Source organism: Ostrinia furnacalis, unplaced genomic scaffold (assembly GCF_004193835.3).
Source record: "Ostrinia furnacalis isolate ACB-3 unplaced genomic scaffold, ASM419383v2 OfSCF2054, whole genome shotgun sequence".
Taxonomy (NCBI): domain Eukaryota; kingdom Metazoa; phylum Arthropoda; class Insecta; order Lepidoptera; family Crambidae; genus Ostrinia; species Ostrinia furnacalis.
This window is the reverse complement of record NW_021132293.1, coordinates 1,747,329-1,770,814: the sequence shown is the minus strand read 5'-3', so window position 1 is coordinate 1,770,814 and position 23,486 is coordinate 1,747,329. Positions and strand designations below refer to the sequence as shown.

Below are 23,486 nucleotides of genomic sequence, written 5' to 3'. Positions count from 1 at the left end.
GGCGGATAGTATTAAAATAATTTTGAAAGTTATATTTCAATCTTGCACAATCTTAGTTGCTACACAACCTACCGCAAAGAAAATGACAAATCGTACGGAACGACGCAGCGGAATTCCGAGTCCATAAATCCTTGTACTTGCGTATTAACAAATTGCGTTCTTAAACTGCAATAAACTATGTAAATACGAAATTTAAATTACAAACAGTGGCGACGAGTGGGAACGCGTGGGTGGTGGTTAAAACTGGATGTTTTCTGTAGCGATAGCGTGCGTCACCCGTGAATTATGGCCCCGGCTTAATTGTCGCTGACGAGGCCGTGTGTAACTAGCCTTTGGGCATCTGGGAAGCGCACGCGAGTGTGCATGCAGCATTAGCGAAAAATATTTTCCCCCCAATCGGGGTGTCGCATGAATAATTAAAGTGTGAATCATACGGCGCCATTTTAGCATCGGAGGGTTAATGTGATAGCTTTTGGAAGTTGTATCAATAAAAATAATAGTCCGGGCCTTTTCAAGGCGAGAGTGAATAGGCACTTACAGGGCAGATATGTACCATCCTAGACCGCATCCCACTTAACATCAGGTGCGATTGTGGTCAAATACCTGCCTTGTTAAGCATAAAAAAAAAATCTGTATTTCATATTACAGAGGCTTTGATTGATTTTTTATTTTGGATTCATAAAACTAAATTCAGACACGCGGTCTGAGTTGCGAAAATGCAACGATACTGGAAAATTTTAAACAACAAAAAAGCATGGAACGTACGTAATAAACGAAATGCCCTTATTAATTTTACAGGATTACATATATTTTATCATTATCAAGTAACTAATACACGCTACGTCTCACAATATTATCACAATGAAAAAAAAATCTATTTACGTTGAAACCATTGGAAAGACCCCGGCTTCTCAGTGGACCAAATTAAAAAAAAAGTTTACTTAACGAACCGATCCTATTCCCTTCTAATTGGTCGTAATAAGATACAAAACGTCCAAATTCTTTAAACAATGCTTGGAGACTTAACTTCGTGAATCTATTTTGATAAAATTGTATTGAAAAAAAAATTTTTAGATATATCCAACTGAATTAACAATATAGGTATTTTATGTTTACCTGCTTTTGATTTTTTGGAAGATATTTTAAAGTAAGTAAGTACCTACTTAGCGATCTTAAAAAGTGACAACTTTTTTAGCTTTAGCGTAGGTAGTGCGCTGATAACTACTTAAAAAACCAACATATTGTTTTTCACACATTTTTATAACAGCAGTTTCAGTTGCTTAAGTTTTTTTAACGTACAACGAATAATTTAATTATTTTTACAAAAAAAATCTGACTATCAACAGAATCTCTCTCGAGCTGTAATCAGTTTGACAGATCCCGCTGACTGTGCAATCCCCGTTTTCACCCTTCGAATCGCAAGAAAGTGAACGCGGGGGAACGAAACGAAACGCGAGCCTTAATGGGTTAATTAGCTGGCGATCCCACGGTCTGCTTTAATTAAAATGAAAAATTTTTCGTGACTAGACTGTGGCGATTAATTGCCCCTCTGAAACTACTCAGGTGAGAAAGGCAAATAGAAGCTTCAAAATATTTTAAATGCGGGAAGTCGGGGAAGTAACATTTTAATTTCGCGGGAGAATTCTTTGGTGACCTGTTGGCGGAATATAATTAGTGTTTTGTGAAGAATTTAAATGGCTAAACGTTATAAATTCTGTATGAAGTTGATTTGGTTCTAGTTACTACTACTTAGTCAAGCTTTGCTTATTTAATAATAATCCCAGGACAAAGCAAATCAAGCCTAAATCTATTCATCACAAAATTGTCATTCTATAACAAATACTATACTTATTATTACTTATACTAATTATTATTATACTAGAATCCCCAGAGGAAAACTCTTAATTGGCAACACAGAATTTCCTTCCATTAATAAAAGACAATCGAGACAAAAAAAGGTCCAACGAAAATTGAACTCGTTTAAACAATAACGATTTGCATCAACTATGAAGCAATAATGAGAGATGTAATGAAAAAAAATTAAATTCCCTAACAAAGTAGGTGCTCTTCATCAAAATAAGAAATTCGGCGCGGCATCGTAAGTTAATTAAATCATTAAAATTTTTCATCGCGTAGAATTATTCCTTTCAGCGTGAAACGAGACGAGCGCTTTTTAACATTTTTTTTCTGTAAACATTTAATTTTTCCTCAAATTAATCAGCTTTCTCAAGGCTTCCACTGCGGTGCGGGAGCTTAACATTCTGTTAAAGTAGCTTTTCAACTTTTCATGGTGTGGGTTATGATGGATAATTAGTAACTGAATAATTCGTAAACTGATCTTTTGCATTTTAAGCGTAGGTAGAACAGCTTTGGTTTCCATTTAAAGTACTAAGTACCTAATAATAGTGTATACCTAGGTACTTACTTTAATAGAAAATATTAAAAATGACAAAAAATTAAATAAATGGCTTTTTCCATTTATTTAATTTTTTTGTCATTTTTAATATTTTCTATTAAAGTAAGTAAGTAACATTTCTCGTCAAAAATAACATTATTCGCGGTCTATAGTACGTACCTTAGTTTAGCTTAGGTAAATAGGTACTTTATCTTTATTTTATTTTATTACCGAACTTCAACTATTTAGAATACTATGTCTCCGATTTAAAGTTTTTTTACTTGCTTTATCTTTTTTTTCTTTTTTTCCGCTCGGCCGCACCCCACAATTTTGGTCCAATATTTTTAGCTTAATAATACTTAATCTGTCCTTCATTCATACATATCCATGACGAGATTAAGCTCTATTCACAACGGGAATAACTTGTCTTAATCACTCAAGGGACGATAAAAGAAAGGCCTCACAAAGAAACTTGTTGCCGCAGCCCTGTGACAAAGCGCATAAGGCTGCGTACACAGACAACAAAATGATTCTATTTGGAAATTTTACTATAAAATAATAATATTTTGTCTTAAATCTTTATTGCACAGACAAATGAACGTTAGACGGTGTCAAGTAGAAATTAGAATTGATAGTGTTGGAAAAAATATAATTCAATGTAAGATGAAAAACACAAGCTGAATACTGTAGCATTGTACCGTAGCACTGTAGCACACCGTAGCAATGTAGCATACTGTGAAATTGTAGTAATAATGGTCATAAAAGTAATGACAAACTATGTCACGCAATGTACCTACCTCTACATTGTAGAGTCTACCTACAGGGTTAGATAATTTATATTGTGCCATTCCTTTTCTATGTATCTACCTAAATCGTTACATACATATTTCGTATGGCCAGTATTTCTGTGGAGTATACAGTGAAATAATCATACTTATATCAATAGTACAGCTAAAGTATCATCCTTACTTCTTTTGAATAACTAATCCCTACCCCCAAACTATTCTCACCAACCGAAAAGAAAAGGCCTCGCAAACTGAAACTTGTTGCAGCCCTAAGACAAAGCACGTAAGGCCACGTGCACACAGTCAACAAGACAGCGCGAAGCCGCGATCATCTGAATGACGGAGCAATTACGGCATTCAGCCTCGCGCAGTCAGACGAGGCAAGTGGTGAGATTGGTTTCAATAAAAGCACAACCCTCCCCATGTTTTTCTTTCATCACTCAACACTGAATGGTGTTATTCAGTAGCGCGATTATTGCAAGCCATCGCCGGATGACTGATGAACGGTTTTTGTTTCAGGTAATACGCCACGCTGATTGACCGGTTATTTCGACGGTATGTTTAATTACTTATTTCACCGATATTGAGGTTGATTTATTTTTGATGAACTAATACTTTATAATGCTACATAATATAATATTTAGACATTAACTTTTCGTTTATTACGCATGATGACTCTACAAAATCAACTGATATTAGGTACATCAAAACGGTATTTCTCGTTATACTTCTTCTGTAGAGTAGGTATAAAATTAAAGTCAAGTTATGACTTCATATCAGAATCGTAGAAAATAAATTAGAATAGACAAACATTTTAATTTAAATAATATTTTATTCATTCATTATTATTACGTTAGAAATTATTTAAAAATTGTTTATATCAATTTCCATTAATTGCTTGTATTTTTTTAAAACAAAGTTAATTTAAATTCCCCAGAACATTTTAACTGAATAAAATAAAATAGGTCTCACAATAAAATCTGTCACATAACTTTGTCACAGTGCCAATAGGTATACAATTAAACAAACTGCTACATTCCAGACTTACCGACAACACATTAACCGGGCAATACGCGACACTCAACGCCGCTAAAAATTCATTGAAGCCGTAAATTTCTTGAGAGAAACAGCATAAACCCGTCCCCGGCACGTGCCGCAGAAGAAATACAGCATCCGACAAACGGATCATTAAAGTCAGGTTTAAATGTGCCTGCGGGTATGATTAATCACGGTCGGTGATTAATTAGTGCATCATAAAAAAGTCTGATGAAAAGCGCATCACCCCTGTCTGCGCCCGCCCTTAGAATAGATTAGAACAAAAAGCTCCGAGATAACATGGAGTGACCCGTCTAGTGAAAAACTGGAAAACGAGTCTAGTATACGATGAAACGCATTTGATAAATTACGGAAAGAGAGGAATTTTGTATTAAACAATTTGATTCAATTAAAATGAGCTGACAGTAGAAAGGAAATTCTATTTATATCTTCATCATCCTATTGCTATAGTAGACCATTTTCTATTGGCCCATGAAAGTAATTAGACACTATTCTGAAATTTTATTTACTCGTATAAAAATGGTAAAATAGGCTACAAAATTCTGGATTAAACTAATGAAACGTCAATTACGGTCACTCTACATTAATTCCTTAATCTTTTATTCCATTAATTATCTATACTTTTTTTTTATTTGTTTTGAGCGGCTATTTTAGTTCAGTAAAGTCCTAGTATCACTGCGACCGGTATCGCCGCTATTTTCCTTGTTACAGTTCGCCTTCGAGTCCTGCGTACATTAGGTAGTACATCTATAGTGCCTACTTACTTAACATTAAATTATTTTTAAAAATCAATCGCTTTCGAAACTCTCATCGGCCTTAAAAGACACACATTTTACCCTTTATTCAGCCTTAACCGTCCAGACTTCAAACCATAACTCAGTAAGGTAACAAACGCAGCGCACTCTTACGCACAGTGACAACATACTCTAAATGATTGCGTCGTTCATTGCGCCGGTTGACGAAGTACCCGCGATTTATGTCCCAAATAAGCTGTTACTCATATTACAAGGGGAGATTTAAATGCCACTTTTAGGGTTCCGTATCGCCTAATTAGGAAAAATATCTTGGGAAATGTGATGCTGAAATCCATCGGATTCTTCGGATAAATAAAATCAGTGATACAAGTTTTTGGTTGATTAAACCGTAATAAGTATAAAAATATAATAAGTAACATTTTTTGAGAGTTTTCCTACATCGCGAATAGAGTGGAGATATTTTTTAACTTACCTTGTTAAATTCTACGAGAGAAAGTAAATAAATGCATCACGTGTCCCAACCAAATGTCTTTGTGTAGGTCAGCCTGTCAAAAAAATACGAATTTTTCCAACAGCTAAAAATAAGAAAAAGTCAAATTCTTACTATTTAAATTGACTGGTCAGTATTTCCATTAAAATAGGCGGAACCCGCCATCAACAAAATACTCTCTCGAATTTAAAGATGAATATACGTCCGCCCATGAGTCATTGTCAGAATTTAATACGCTGAGTGCACACGGCGGTAAAGTTTGTATGCACCAAATTGATTAATAGTATCGAATGACTAACTTAATAACGTTAAAACGGTGCGTAACGGGTAACGGTAGCATAAATTGTATTATCCAGTAACGTTATTGAGATAAGTATTAGGGTTTAATTTAACTAGAATTTACTAGTGAATCGTACGTGATGCAAGTTCGGTATAACGAATTTATAGGTATAAATTGCAATACGTCAGTATTAGTGAGGCAAAAATCGAATAATTTACTTGTAGTTAGTGTTACTGCATTTATCATAGATATTATGAACAAATAAGCTTTAATTAAGTGTGTTAATACAACTAGCTATTTTCTACAAAACCATTCATCTATTATTCTGACTAAGAAATGTTTATTGGCTCTAAATAGTGTAATATCAGTTTAAGTATTTAATATTATAATAAATAAAATTCATAAAATAAAATGGTTCATATAATGGTTAATAATGAAAAATATGATACCAAAAGTCGCAATTTGATGAGATGGGTATTAAATTTATTTATTTANTCAAACCCCAACCAACTGCAAATCACCTGATTAGTCTTGACAACAGATACTAAAAATGCAAATTTAAAAAAAAAACCTAATGAACAAAGGTCAAACAAGGTCACGCCGCCGACGCCGCCGCCGCCGAGGTCAAAAAGTCGGCGCGCCGCCGCCGGCCAATTTTATATCGGCGCCCACCTCTACTCTAATAACACTAAGGCTGAGTTGCACCAACATACTTTGACGGTAACTATGACAATAACCGGTTTTTTTGTATGGAATTTGACAGATTTTTGACTTTTGCTAAAGTTAAACTAAGATGGTGCAACTCAGCCTTAGTGACATCCTATTGCTATTGTGAACCATTTTCTATCGGCCCATATTAGTAACTTAAATTAGACACAATTCTGAAATTTTATTTACTCGTATAAAAATGGTAAAATAGGCTACAAAATTCGGGATCAAACTAATGAAACATAATTTACGGTTACTCTACATTTATAAATACCATAATATTCTATTAACTATCACGAAATTATTTTTAAAAATCAATCGCTTTCTAAGACGCATCGGCTTTAAAAGACACACATTTAACCCTTTATTCAGCCTTAATCGTCTACAGACTTCAAACCATAACTCAGTAAGGTAACAAACTCAGCGCACTCTTACGCACAGTGACAACATACTCTAAATGATTGCGTCGTTCATTGCGCCGGTTGACGAAGTACCCGCGATTTATGTCCCAAATAAGCTGTTACTCATATTACAAGGGGTGATTTAAATGCCACTTTTAGGGTTCCGTATCGCCTAATTAGGAGAAATCTTTGGGAAAGATAATGCTTAAAACAGTTTGACCAGGATTTTTCTCTGCCTTATCATTGATGCAAGTTTTGATTGTATTAATAAAACAGTATAAGTGTAGAACGTGATTTTTGCTAGTGTTTCCACATGAACCCATAGGGTGAATATAGTGAATATAGTGAATATCATAAATGTAATTTAACTTGTAAAGTTTTATAAAGAAGTAAAGACTAATGCATCACTGTACTTAATTATGATAATATGTTAACGTAGTGTAGTTGGTGCATAATTGAGTAGCGGCTTTATCATCCACCTATCAAAATCTGTCAAATTTTCCCAACAGATAAAAATTAAAGGGATTTTAGGCTTTCATTTATGCCAAAAAGTTTTCAGTTTTGAACATTGACTGGTCAGTTTTCCATTAAAATAGGCGGAACCCGCCATCAACAAAATACTCTCTCGAATTTAAAGATGAATATGCGTCCGCCCATGAGTCATTGTCAGAATTTAATACGCTGAGTGCACACGGCGGTAAAGTTTGTATGCACCAAATTGATTAATAGTATCGAATGACTAACTTAATAACGTTAAAACGGTGCGTAACGGGTAACGGTAGCATAAATTGTATTATCCAGTAACGTTATTGAAATAAGATTGGGGTTTAATTTAACTAGATTTTACTGGTGAATCGTACGTGATGCAAGTTCGGTATAACGAATTTATAGGTATAAATTGCAATACGTCATTATTAGTGAGGCAATAATATAATAATTTACTTGGAGTTAGTGTTACTGCATTTATCATAGATATTATGAACAAATAAGCTTTAATTAAGTAGTGTAATACAGCTAGCTATTTTCTACAAAACCATTCATCTATTATTCTAACTAGGAAATGTTTATTGGCTCTAAATAGTGTAATATCAGTTTAAGTATTTAATATTATAATAAATATAATTCATAAAATAAAATGGTTCATATCATGGTTAATAATGAAAAATATGATACCAAAAGTCGCAATTTGATGAGATGGGTATTAAATTAAGTACTAACGATAGCAATTATAATATTTCTGTTTATTGCATGGATATCCTGCAGTGCCCACATTTCTACTTCATGGCGATGTGCACCATTAAACTGGCGGTCTTCCAGTCCTATTCCATGGTGCTCGTTCGTTATGAAGTGATTTAAAAGCTTGCCATTCCATTAATTCATAGTCATACTAAATAAAAAATACTTTATGTTTAACTAGCTGACCGGCGAAATTCGTACCGCCAGTAAAACTCTATAGTGCCTATATGTTCATCAGAGATAGGCAATTTAGGATTTTAATGGTGAAAACTTTTTATTTAAGTATGAAAAAAAGTATTTAGGTATGTTTATATCCGTTGTCTAGTACCCACAGTACGCTTAGTTTGGGACTAAAAGCGTAGTGTAAAATGTCCAAGGATATTATTATTATTTATTACTACTTATTATTATTTCGGTCTAGTAGCTTCAGTTCATTCAATCATCGTCATCATCATTTTAGCCATAGGACGTCCACTGCTGAACATAGGCCTCACCTAATGCTTTTCATTATGCCCGTTTGGTAGCGGCCTGCATCCAGCGCCATACCTACTCTACTCTAACTACTTAATCTATAGGCTACATTCAATACAAACAAAAAAAGATCTTACTTCTTTATAATATGAATGTAGATTTAATTTAAAATAATTACGAAACGTGATATTCATCTCAAATGTTATCTCAGCGGGGAATATCACGTATCTTCCCTCCAAGTTAGTATCAGCAATAAAATTTGATCATCTTAGTTAGTATTATTACAAATGATAATTAGATCCCCATGCACCATCACCGAGGCGTCCCGACATTATACTAATAGTGATTTACCGTGAAGTTAATAAATAGATGAATTCGCGTCGCAAACTGCTTGATAAAGTAGGAAATATTACCCTAGAGTAGTGAGGTACGGATGTCGATACTTGAGAATCGATAAATTAAGATCAAAGCTTATGCGAATGTATGATAATGATTCATAATCTTGCATTAAACTTTTCATAATACACTCGTCTATTAATGTGAAAATGAAGCGTGGATTTTATAAACATACGTGGTTCAATATGAAGATTTAGCAACTCTGTCCGATTAAAAATAAGACTCAAAAGATTATGTTCAGCTGTCACATTCCTCTCTAGACAATATTTTTATCAATATAGAGCAAAAGCAAAGCTTTAAATACGCAGGTAGCTTCGCAAACGAAAACTCGAATATGTGGGTGTACCGCTAATATAAGAGGAAAAGCTTTCCACCCACGTGGGATTAATAAATGGTAAATCTTCCGGCATCCTTCTTATTGAGGAAGACTCTACCATGTTGATTTATGCAAATAGATTTTACGTGCTCTTTCTTATTTCATTTATGAAAAACCTGTAAATAAACATAATTATTACATCAATACATTATATTATCTGCGAACTAAGTGTTTAATTAATTTAAAAGCTAAAATTACTCTCTTTAATTTCAAAAAGCAAACAAATATTACGAAAAACTCGATATCCATGCTCAAATTGTCGATACGCCTACAACACCACGTGTCGGGATTGGATGTTCTAGGTCGGCTCATAATTATAATAATTGCGAAAGTTTTCCACAACAGACAGCGATGCTAGGATCCATTCGTTTGTGTTTGTGCAACTCGCATAAACAACTTTTAACTATGTAAGAGTGCAATTTCTTTGATACATAACTTCGTGTGTTTAGCGAATCCACGGTTACCGCAGTAGGTACTTTTGCCGTAAGCATAACTTCTAGTTTTGTGCTTTGCAGAAAAATAAAATAGCAAACTTAGAAATAAAAAGTTTCTTTATGAATTCTAGTGTCTCATATAAAAGTAGGATAACAAAAAGTTAATAAAAATGTCACTGAAGTTAAATAACTCGTCAAAGCAAAAACAACCTAATTAAGATTTTCACGATTAATAAACTCAATAGCAACAATAAACGTACAAAACTTTTTTATTTTACAATAAAATAATCAGGTCCAAAAATTTTACGATGGCAGCCTTGATATCCATTTTAATATCCATAAAAACTTGAGAACTGAAAGAGTGAAAGTAGTTTTCAGCGGAATACTTCCTCGGTTTTTACAAACCTCTTAAAACTTAGCGAGGTTTGTATTTAAATAAAATGCAGGCAAAGCTCGACCTTCCATCGAGTCTAGCTAGACCAATGGTATGTCTGAATTGTCTGACTAGAAATTGGACGAGAAAAATACTAGTTCGGAGTTTACGAGTGTTTCATAATCCGTGTGTCGAAACATCGAAATTTGCCGCTCGGTGCCGACACAGCGTCGTGGAGAATGAATGGCCTAAGGTTGCCAAAACTTTTCGTGTACATCTGTTTGTTTCTTTTAGAAAGATACATCGCTTCTAGAATGGGTTGGATGAAATTGAGTGTTTTGATGACTCTTTACTATACTCCTCAGTTAGTGTATGAGTAGATTATGCAGATTTTAAGAAGCGAATAATAACCGATAAGTTAAAATTATGTCTGTATTAAAACTATGAGCAAGCGAATCATGCTACAAGTTTATATGTGACTCTATTAATGAAGTCGGTTATTAATATTTTACTCAAAAGTAGTCTGAAAGACATTTATCAATGTAGTGATAAAATCAACTAACTTACACGTTCCTTTGAATACTAATTTTATTCTCTCGTGTCAGCCAAATTTTAATGACGTCCACTGCTGGACAAAGGCCTTTGGCAATAATATTATTATTTTAGTAATATCCTTTATTGTCATTAATGAAAATTATTTCATCTGGTCATCTGTTATTGGTCTAATCTGAGTGTGAACCAAACCCTGTTTCATTATGCCTACCTACGCAAAGCTACGCTCACTTTAATTAATATGCAAATGCATTTTCGTAGGTGCATCCAGTAATTAACCGTGTGCCAACATTATGACTTTGATTATTAATTAGATCTCGCCATTCTGACCACAATGTATCTTGTGTAATCCTGTTACAACTATAATTCAAATGTTATTTAAGACTGTGTAAATGTAGGGATTACGGCTTTGGACTGTAAATCTAAAGGAACTTTCTCACGGCAATCCAAAACTGGACTGTGTGTTTGAAATTCGAATTCCAAATTCTAACAGTACCTCTAGTAGGAAAAACTTTCGAGTTCGTTTCGTTGCGTATTCAAAGTGTCATCGAAAAATTTTGTATGAAAAATTAAACAGCGCCCCCTATATTATAGCCGCCCTAGGGGGCGCTGTTTAATTTTTCATACAAAATTTTTCGATGACACTTTGAATACGCAACGAAACGAACTCGAAAGTTTTTCCTACTAGAGGTACAGATCGGTTTTGACTGGACACTGTAAACAGGATGTTCGTGTGAATATTAATAATAAAACACGTCCTACTACTAAACAGGATCCTGCAGAAAACAGTTCCTGCAAAAAACGGGATGTCTGTCTCCGGGGGAAAGAGCCCCAAAACTGCACTTTAAGCTTTTTAAAATGCAAGGCTTACTTAACTAAATGCAATGAATCTTATTAATTTGCGGAAAATTAAAAACTATATTTAAACATTGTTAAAACGTGACAGAATCGCGACGTTTGTTCTTCCAGGCTAAACGGATTTGAAGATTCAATTTTGAAGTTTCGCAGCCCCAAGTAATTTGTTTACTCAAATTGAACTAACTTTTGATATTAACCGTTCGTAATTAAGGCCAGTCGATTTAAATATTTTTGGGTCAAAGATAAATATTTTTTGTAAGGTAATCAATGATAGTAAGTACGACTATGACTATTTTTTTTAAAGAATTTTAACAATTTCTAAATAAAAATATTTGAGTAGTCGTATAGCATGGTGTCAAAATAAAAATCAGGAACATTTTCATGCATCTCTCTCATTTTCATCATAGTTGACGTGAAACCTGAAGTAGGTAGGTACTTAGATATTTTTAAATGCAATCGATTTCGATCAATGATTTACGATCAATTACTTTATTTTCTACCTAACTCCCTTACAAACTCAATGCAATACCAAAAAGCCCACCAAATCGTCAACCCTGGAACCCGTTGTAAAATATTCCCAAGAATCGCGAAGGGAACAAGTGCGGCGTAAAAAGTAACAGAGCACTCTCGTTTAGTGCGGGCCGGTAACGGGGCGTCCGGACGCCCCGGGAGACGGGTTTAGTTTTAGCCGGGTCTATAAACCCAACACTACTCATAAACTGACGCCTCACCTCAACGTGAGACATAAGACAAACGCAGTTAAGTCCCAGAAAGTACTGGATAAAACTAAAGAACAGTTGGAGTTGGATTTTTTTACGGTTTGAAAACACTGCAGCAGAAGTACCGTTGCATTTTTGTTCATGTATTTCATTGTAGTTCTTAGATCTTACTTTTCAGTTGATTGAATTTGTATGTTTTATAAAAGGACTAGAGACACTTGCGACTACATTTGCAAGAACTTGAGAAAGTGCTTCAATCATCCGTTTCTTTTTCTGAGAAATCTTATCAAATGAGACTATTTTTATCTAAAAGCATCTCAACGTTTATCTGCTCTATATTAACAATAATTATACCTAAATAATCTTCTTTTCATACAAAAATCAAATTCAAAATGTTTCTCTGAAGCATATCACAACCCACATAGTAATGTGAACGCACCTTTACACAAATCCACTGAAACCATTCCCCCAATTAACTCCCTCGAAGATAAACACAAGACTAATCTCAATTAAACTTCATTTAGGTATCCGAATCAAAGCGTTCGAGATTACATGTCAATAAAACTGCCGGTTCAATAGTTGGCGACATTATACCCGTGTTTGTCTAACTCAAGATCTCACTTCCTATCAAAGTTTGTTTGATTGTTTAATACGAGATCAGTGTGTTGACTTGCGAGACGTATAATACGCAGATTAAGAGCGGCTGCCGAAATTATCGCGACAGAACTGAGAATGTTGTCATTAGTGACGTCGAGTTAATTGGTTGATAAAATTAAGTCTTTGCGTCATCAATTGACGGTCCCTTTGGCATTGGTGAATGATGTAGAGGTATATTTTAGTGTGATGAGTAAAACAGGTCTTTATTTATCATTTATCAATGTATGCACTGCTGCTAGGTAGGTTATGCTACGTAGGCTGGGTTTGTATCTGTCATTTGACTCTTTTATAAATCGTCTTTAAATTAGAAGGAAATAGGTATGAACTGAGTACACGTGTTTCATCTTAGACCTCGTCATAACTTTTGAAGCTTGGTTTTGAAGTATTTCTTTCAAGTAAAAAATCCCACAAAGTCAGGTTTAGTCTGATAAAAAGTAGCATTATACTTTATTAGCCCATAAATAAATTCCAAACTCTAATCCATGTCTCCGGGCAGACGCTTATTACGCCAGAAACTTATATTAACGAAGGGAGTCAAGTAGGCCCCAAGCTTCAACTTCCATTCAACGCTCGTCGCCTAACACAGTTACAACACGTCCCATTACATCTCCCCGACAGTAACCGTGTTGACACCATCCGAGAATTAACCGGGAAATATAACGCGAGTGCCCACGCCTTACAAAATACATAATTAAGAAAGTTTTTATGGGCGCCGCTCGGCAAGTCGGCGCTTGTCACGGGCTGACACCGCCCCTATGTCTGGACGAGGAGGCAGTGGATGTGACTCCAGTAGGCTTGGGTTGACTGATATGCAGTGCTAAATTTGGACGGGTGTTGTGCTGGAAAAGTTACAAGTTTTCGGTCTTTTTAGTACCACTAAACAATGAAGAAGTATCTACGTCAGTCATGCGTACCTATAAAATTACGCATCTTAAAAATGTGAATGACATTTGAGCAAAAACGTACCTACCTACTAGGTATGTTTTCAGTCGCGTGAACTCGCGTGGCATGATGAAAATATGACCCATCAGTAAATTAATAAGATCGTCTGCAGTTGAAAAATGGCTTTCGAACTGGTAGGATTGAAATATTTCGATATCTCACAACCTTGAATTCTAGTATAAAGTCATATTTCGAGTGTCGTTTCTTATTACTACTGTGTAAACTTCCATTGTAACAAGGATTATAAAATTTACTGAACAAATTATTTACAAATTGTGATTCCTGATGTTGTTCCGTTCCCCCGCGGTTTATGCCTTGTTCATTAATTATGTGGAGTTTTTATTTGCATAGCTAAGATTCGCGGTGTCAAAGTTTACGCGCCCGCCTTTTTATAGCGGGATTCATTTAATTATTCACGCGTTTTGTAGCACTCAAGAAACGGCAAATCTTGGTGACAGTTTCATTTGTGTTTTGATGAACTTTAATTGCGAATTGTAAGACCCTTTTTTATCAAAGATGATACACAGTAAAACTAGTATTTTTTAGTGCATTTTTTGTCGCATGCAATGTCGAAAAAATACCATATTCATTAACATTCAGGCATAATACAGTGCGATGCTCTATCATATAAAACTTTTTTCAGAAAAAAAATACTTAGAAATGTGAATTTTATATAAAACAATTACGAAAGTCGCATCATGAAGCAAATACTTCGCAGAATTTCAGTTTTACGGACTGTAATATTTTTACGGTGATATTACATAATTCTCTAAAGTTAAAACTGTAGGAATCAAAATGATGTTTTGCGTAGGTAAGCCTATGTTAAAAGTTCATTCAAATTGGGTTACAATACAAGTTGATTTAAACTTGTGATCAAATGAATATTAATTTTCTTAATTTCATAATTAATCGAGCAATTTAATGAACAATTCGCAAACGGCCCTCAGTAATGCAGTGTAATTGCACTCGTGTCTAGAGCGTCATCAGACGCCAGAATAACTCGACGGGACTATTAAGTTCGCTTACAGACCGAATAAATGACATTCCCGCTTGATTATTGATAATCGAGGTAATGAAGGATAAGTTAATAATATCTCTATTAAAGACTAGCTTTTGCCCGCGGTTTCACCCGCGTGAAATTTAGTTTGTCACATATCGTCATAATTTATAGCTTATGTGTTAATCTGGGTTATAAACAATAATACTGTAAAGTTTCATCAAATTCCGTTCAGTAGTTTTTGCGTGAAAGAGTAACAAACATCCAGACATCCAAACTTTCGCATTTGTAATACCTATTAGTGGGAAAAATAGTACTAAATTAGTACAATAAATTGAAGGTGCCAAACATTTGAAAAAATAAATAGGTAAATCTCCTATAGAAACAAAATTACTATAAGCTTCTTTTGAAGCTTTTTTTTCTTTGATCTTTAACTTAAAATGTAGAATAAGTAAATGTAAGCCTTGTTTTTTCAATTTAATCCCAAAAATATTAAAAATCGCTTCTAAGCTAGCTTAAGTAAAGGTTTAATCTACCGAAAACTATAAGAATAAAAGATTATAACGCGAAACTACGAGTATAAGAATAATAAATATGCCTTCGTATTTACAATGTTGCCAAATATCCCTGAAACCAAAAATTTGACAACGGATAAAAGCCTAATTATTATTAAAGTTCCTTGTGCAAACAATAAACATTTGTCGGCGGTGCTTTGACAATGTATCCGCGGAACTCGCAAGAACTTATCCCGCTCTTGTTACAAAAATAATTGTCGTTTTTGGCACGACATCCCGTCAACGGCGGTTCTTGTCCTAAATGGGCGTAATTACGAAGTTTTTATTACTAACTGTGAGCCAAACCCGCCATAGACGATCGTATACCGCCTACTTTGGCCGCTGGTGCCCGCAACCCGATCCTCTTTTATTTTATATCTGTTCCGTGATTACTTTTTGTGTTAAGATGGCCGAAAAAATTAATGGCAGATTTTTTGGGGAAGAAATTGGGATTTTACTGAAGATTCACTGTAGATGGTAGTGGTTGGAAAAGAATAACCGAAGACCGGAATCATAGCTTTTAGGGAATATCTTGTAGACATGTCCAGTAGTGGAAAAATAAAATAGTGACGGATGGCTAAATACTCAAGTAACTAAAAGAAGGATATGACTAACTCTCAAAACCTCCTTAACCGTTAATTATATTAGTTTTCGGATCTTCATGTTATCGTATCCAATAATGGTTAATTACCAGGATTTCTACTTCACAACTATACATTTTCCAGCTCACAAACCTGTACCATTGCTCAGATCGCCAGTCAATGTGATGCGGGCACCGCTGTTTCACCCGAGCCACCGAGCCCCCGAGACTCGTTAGGGCACTAATCGGCACATTGTGCACATGCATTTTGACCCCGTTGCCTCCATTGATCCATATGGTAGATCCGATTGGGTGAGCTTAACTTAAAATGAGATTTTCAATAGATATTTTAATGTTAAATACCGTGTCATCGAATTGGTTTGAAAAGCTGCGTGTGTGACATTTTCGTTCGTTCGTTTCAGCCAAATAACGTCCACTGCTGGACAAAGGCCTCCCCCAAGGTTTTCCACAATGAACGGTCCTGCGCTGCCCGCATCCAGGTTCTTCCCGTGACCTTTACCAGATCATCTGTCCACCTAGTAGGAGGCCTATTTTACGCTTTCATAACTTGAAGAGTGTTTTTATACTGTATTGCCCATTACATTTTATTACACCTAGGTCACCTAGGTTAGCGATGTAGGGTTTACAGGGCCGGATATTGTCTAGAAAGAAAAACTATTTAAAGAAGTCATTTAATTTAAACGTACTTTTTTCCACCACAAATAAACTGGCAGGCAAATGAACTGACAAAACCGAGGCTCATAATTTGTTTAAAGACTAAAACCTCGCGTGCTCTCTCAAAACAAATCCAAATGCATTCATAAATAGAATTATTATGCAGCTTGTGCACTGACACCAGCATCAGAGGTTGCATTGCAAGCGAGAATGTGTCCGGAGTGTTACAAATTCAGGCTTGCATATTTAGAACGCATGCTGAGAACACGTCCACAGTGACACTCGAAGTTGTAAAAGTTGTTGTGACAACAGCATCTGAGGTTGCATCAAAGAAGCGTGCTTCTGTATCCTCGCGACTCGCATGATGTATGAGAATCCTCCTACTAGCACTCTTACTCACGCGGCATAAATTTCAACTCGAACCCACAACTTTACTCCTAGAAATGTGTGAAATTCACAGAATGAAGTTTTTACAACTTCACCGACGTTTTCACCCGCTAACTCCTTAAATTATTACGTTTCGGTGCTCTCCACATACGTATAGTGCTTTTACAAAGATTTATGTATGACAGAAAGTTTCGATTGCCGTAAATTGTAATTAGAAGACTTGAGCGCACGGTTTGCTACATTATTGAACTTAGATTTTTCTATATTCGAGTTTTATTTTACTTCTAACAAAGACTTGGAGGCAAACTTAATAAAATTTTATTGATGTTTTGTTCACTTACTTATTTACGTTTGCAGTTACTTGAAAAACAATGGCTATATACATTTCTCGTTATCCCTTTTCACTGCGAGTTTCATCAGAACAATTGAATGCAGATACCTACATTTAAATAAAACAGATAAAATTACTGGGAAAATTATATAAATTTCAGCACATTTCACTCTTTGTTTGTTCTTCAACATAACTGTAATTATTTGCTAGAACTACGTGATAAAGCTTGATAAAAAGTTAATATTTTCTCGAATGCTCTTAAGTTTATTCATTTGTTTATTTAAGCTATTCTGAAACAAACAATGGAACCATTTTTGATGCTACTCCCGCTTTGTAGTTACTACATAAATAAGTACTTACTACATTCGCTAGCTCTTACTATTTTATGTATATTTCCAGTAAAATTTTACGTGGACCACTTAATATTCGATCTAAACTTAGTACAACGCCGAAGCTAACGCTAATTCCGATGTTTTTGTTTTTGCCCGATTAAAAAGGTACGATCTGCGTGTAGCGCTGATTAAAAAATCGAGCAAGATTTTTTAATAAATTTCTGAAGGCGCGATTAAAAGTGAAGATTGCCGAGGTGAGAGGGGAGGGGAGGGGCTCGTGAGCTAGAGGGGAGGGGTATCACGAAACGAAAGCGCAATATCGGGAGCGCTGGAGCGTGGCCGGCATCGCGACATTTGCATCTCGCCAAATTAGGGCTGCCAATCGGCTACGACTAGCCATTATGCCGTTTTAAAAGGCAGAAAATGTATCTGGCAATAATACTTCACTTGGGAAAGTTCTATACAAGCTATCGAGTAGTCATTAGCTTTTTTCGCTTGCTTTTCGAATACCTAATAACGAGACTTGATTTAAGCTTTAAAACAAAACACAATTTTATTTTTACCGAATATTTAATTTTTATATCACTTTTCTAAGTGCATGGTTTAACAACTGAAACTTTTTTGCCTTTGTGCAATTTCGATCTGTGAACTTTTCTGTATCCACGAAAGCTAAAATAGACTCTTTGTAATAAATTATTTCTTTTTAATTTATTCAGACAACAAGTAGTATCAATAGACATATTAATATAATTTGAACTTTCTCATGAAGTGAAAACAGTGACTCTTTCTGTTCATGTAAGCCACAAACACTGACATTATTAAATACAGAACCAAAAACATTTAACGCACTAAAAGAGCCAACCCTATTAGAAATGAATCCATATTATCGATGTTGTGGCGCACTTATTGAAGAGTTATTGTGATAAAGCCCGCGATGACATCCTGAACGAGTGCGCTGTTGACATTGTCCACAAAGGGATAGGGGAAAACTAGCTTTGCATATTTTAAACTGTTATGTAGCGACCCTTGTATATGTTCGGGGATACTTACTAGTAAATACGCGAAAAGTTCAGTTCAGACTACATAATACAACTACAAACTTAGTTCGTTCGTTTGTTCATTTCAGCCGAAAGACGTCCACTGCTGGAAAAAGGGCTCCACCAAGGATTTCCACAAAGACCGGTTCTGCGCCTCTCGCATCCAGGCACCTCCCGCGACCTTCACAAGATCGTCTGTTACACTACATAATATGACAGTGTTTAAGATTATAATATATAGTTGTTTGTATAAAATGCTTGCATGTAAGTATACAACAAATAAGAGTTCGGTTTTGTAATCAAATGTAAAGTAAGCTGTATGTATCTACTTAATGTGGGATGAATGAAGCACGCTAATATTATTAAACTCTTTTCTAATAAGACGAAAGAGTAATGCCCATTTTCACCTAATTTTAAGAGACCCTTATGAAAACAAAATTCCTGTTATGTGTTACCATAAGGGTCACTTAAAAATTAGGGATTGATGGTGAAAACAGACATAAGTCGCTTAAAAAGCCGAATCTCGTGTTATATTTACTACTTTATCTAGCCAGTTGTTCTTATATTAATAACAAATTGTTACGTAAGTAATTCTCAACTAACATTTCCAAAACTTAAACCAGGCTAGCCTTTTAGCTCCCCTCCACCCGATAATGACTCTAATGCGCCCAATAAAACGGAATGACAGAACAACAGTATTCCCCCCACGTTCCTATTCCTGATTCCATTCCAGGAAGACGCTCTCAGCAAGTTTCGATGCCCGCTCCAAGCCGCAATATGTATGATAAATAAATTGCCATCCAATATGAAATGGGAGCTATACCGGTGAAATGTACAACGCCTTCACTCATATGATATTTATAACGATGAATGGCTTAGGGTTAGTATAATTCGTTACGCTGGAACAGGCTATTATGGCTGAGTTATTGTATTCAAATGCAATAATTTCGACTATGAAATGAGGTTATAAGCCAACGAACTGAAGTAATACCTAACTTAGCTCGTAATATACTTAGCTCAAAGAATAAATAAGAAAGCTGTGTGTGTGGTCACATTTTTTGTCACACGTGAAACCACTTTCCTGAGTCACTCTATCATTCTATGGTTGCTAGTTGGAACCTCGTCGACCATTGTTAGTTTATCGAAAATATTAGCAATACTTGGCAGAAAATATTAGCAATAGTTGGCATCAAACCCCTATGTACTTCCCTACTACGAGTAACTTTAAAAAATCGAAAGTAACTCTGACACCTAAACCATTGAACCGATTTTAACGAATTTTGATAATTATAGACATAGTTTTGACTCCCGGGAAAGGATACATTTTTGAAACAGAGACGAGATAAAGCTTTTCTGTGACAGACAAAATTTCACACACGCGAATCCGCAGGCAAAAGCTAGTCAGCCATTTAATCCATTTCTTAGCCTTTACAATTTTCGTTTCAGTAATATTTGGCGTACTTACCTAATCCCAATCTGAAAGTCGGATGTAGTATGTCCAAATCGGAAACAAGAACCGGAAGGCCAGCCACTCGGGCGACCCGGGTGTCTGCTGGGACGGATGTAGAGGTTGTCTTTATTACTCCACCCTAAAATATGTAACTTTCATAAAATATGTGCTTGTAAACTCACATTTTAGCTACAGTTTGTTACAAAAAGTGATTGGCTGCAAACAAGGTACGTAAGGTTACGTTTAACAAAAGCGGTACAGAGATTCGTGGAAAAAATATTAGGATCACAACAAAGTTGATTGTTAAACGTGTACTAACTATTCGTTTCAACCAATGACGTCTAACTGCTGGATAAAGGTTTGGACTTCCATGGAATTCACCAACGACCGGTTCTGCGCTACCCTCATCCAGGTGCTTTTTTTTTGTTTCGTCAGGAAAATACATTGATTTGTATACCCACCAGCCGCGGGAGCAGTTAGTGGGTTATGTGGGGTTCTCCCTGCCAGAAGGGCAGGGCCTACCCACTAAAAACCTGACGTTGCCCTCGGTAGCCATATGAGTCGGGAACGCGGGACACCACTATCGGCGTTTTGCCACAGTGCTTCCCTGACCTTCATTAGATCTACTATGGTAGCTAAAAATAGACTTATAAACCTTTTTCAGCCAAGTTTCACCTAAAAGATTACAGTACTTTAATAAATTCCAATGAATGGAGTTTAAATCGCCATTACTTCTAACTTAGCCGCTTAATTTATTAATTGAGCAATTTATAATGAGTTAATAAACCGCTGCCTATTAACTTAAACTAGTTAAAAGAAGTTTACGTCTTTATTAATCCCATAAGTTTCAGCTTCTTAGATTAAAAACGCAGGTAATGGATATTACACTGCAATATCTTTCATAGGGTCACAGTTTAGCTACTTTTAGCATCGGCGATCGACGATTATGCAACTGTAAGTATCGATGCAGCATCGTAATGTCGCGATTCCATGCGTTCGGACGCGGTATATCGGAAACGCGTTTTAGCGAGTCTACAGCATCGCGATTTCGCGACTTCGCGCGCGCGCGTTCGAACGCGGTATCAGAATCACATGGTTATGCAACTGTATCGATGTATCATCGCGATTTTGCGACACACGCTCGGACACGGTATCGGAATTGCGTGTTTTAGCGACTCTAACGATGGAGCATCGCGATTTCGCGACTTCTGCGTTCCGACGCGGTATCGGAACCGCATTTTAGTGACTACTAGCTGTCGCTGTGTCCAGCTTCCGAAAAGCGACTCAATCGCTCTGTTTAGCGTTTTTAATTGTGCGGTATGGATGGTGTGGTCGCTGCATTCAGCTTCTAAAAAGCGGCTAAATCACCGATCGCCGATGCTAAAAGTGATGTGGGTCTAACCGCACATATTCTGAACCACATTCCTTTGAACTGCGTCGGAATAAAAAGGACATTCCGCTCTATCATCTTTCTTTAATTGGAAAGTCTCCGTTTGTGAGGATTTACCTCTAAAGTGGTGAGAAATTGAGTCGAATAAATGCAACTTTAATTTTATTTTTCTTGTTTATTACGTTACTACGTGTAATTTTTGTATAATGTGTCTATTTTTCATACGATCCACTTGCTGAGGATTAACGTTTAGCTTGTAAAATACAGCGTTACTTTATAATACCATTAAATAATATGTACCTAATATGCATAAGTATCGTTTTTAGTATGTGCGTTCTCTATTTATGATTATATCTTTTGTTGTCTGGACTTGAAACAATTCAAAAGTTAATTCCACTTTGTTCCAGTATCCATTACATTTCATCGCCTACCATTTGCATCTAGACCACATTTAGTTTATCAATTACAGAACACGAAAGTTCAAGCTGCAAACAGCAGCACTTTCAACAAATCTCACGTAACGTCTTGCTTCTCATAACGAACATTTACATAAAAGCAACATGGCTCATACACCCAGCGATGGCGGCCCGTATCATTGTATGGAAAACGTCTCAACAGTCGAGTCACGTTTGATATTTCTTATTTTCTTTGTCTCATTTGTCTCGAGTTGGAATAGCATCAAGCCCCCTATGTTTTAGCCGACTGACAAAAGAAAGTTATGTTTTTTGTATGATTCGCGAAACATTATGAAGAGATTCAAGTTGTATTTAAGGTACAGAGTATTTCATCATCTTCAATTTATTAAATTATCATTATCTCTGTAGAGCTCCATAAATATTTGGTCTGATATCTTTTCTCGATATGTTTCTTATATTGAGTTAATCTGATTTATGTTATTGATAAGGTTCATCAATCATATACCTAATCTTCATGTGATAAATGCCATAACATACTACCTATAATAATATATTGGACTTACAAATTATATTACTGAAAAAACTTCATGATAGAAAACGAGTAGGTAAGGTATTCGTACGAGTTTTAATTACGCGTCAAACCTAGCACGACAGAAAACTTTCACATATTTATTCAAAAAAACCTTTTGAATCTAAACAAAATAAACAACAAAGCGTATTCACATCAGTTTGTATAGAACAGGCAGCTCGAACAAGCAAAAGAGCGCCAAAGTCTGAATAGTGGAATGAGCTTTTCCGGGTCACGCTATAATTTTACGCCGCCATCTTCCCTTTCTTGTAAAACAACAATCTGCAGCTCCTCAGATAATGCGAGTAATGAAATAATGAGCTAAACTTAAACGAGCTGTAAAATTTATGTTTTGTTCAGCTTAAAACAAAACTCCCCGGAGATTTCCAGTTCCGAAACTGAGTTAACGTTTTGCTCTTTAGTTGGTTTTTTCGTGTAACTTAGGTCGGGCTTGCGGTGCCCGTGTATTGCGGAGTTAAAGTTAATGTACGATTCTCTCGTGTTTAGTTTTAGCGAAATGCTGGCATTTATCTGTTACTGGATTTAGGAAGTGTCACTCTTATTCTGTTGGATTAGCGTAATTCGGCTGCGGTTCATTTTGGAAGCCGAATGTTTTCCTTTCAGATACATCACTGGTATTAAATAAATAATAGATAACTGTATTAAACGCTTACCTACTAGTGCTTAGAAAGTTAGATTCTAGATCTAGAGGACCTTGATTTAAAACCTATACGGGATAAAAAGTATAACATACATACATTTATTTGTACGATTTATTAAAACGATACAGGCGTGAATCGACCTGATTTTGTAAATATAACAAGGTTATGACAAAGGTTCTTTATAGCAGAACAGGGTAGGTTAATTACTAGGTTTAGATTTGTC

At 35.6% G+C, this 23,486-nt stretch overlaps 1 protein-coding gene across 5 annotated transcripts in view; it reads left to right on the top strand.

The window, feature by feature from the left end:
* The window catches only part of mbl (splicing regulator muscleblind), a 343,781-nt gene that overhangs the window by 94,030 nt on the left and 226,265 nt on the right, over positions 1–23,486 (top strand). For 2 of the 5 annotated variants that reach the window (XM_028307005.1, XM_028307001.1), the window contains one exon: positions 3,700–3,735. The exons of the other annotated variants lie outside the window; for them this stretch is intronic. The gene's annotated coding sequence lies outside the window, so the exon portion shown is untranslated. The remainder of the gene's footprint in view (positions 1–3,699; positions 3,736–23,486) is intronic. 5 annotated transcript variants of the gene reach the window in all.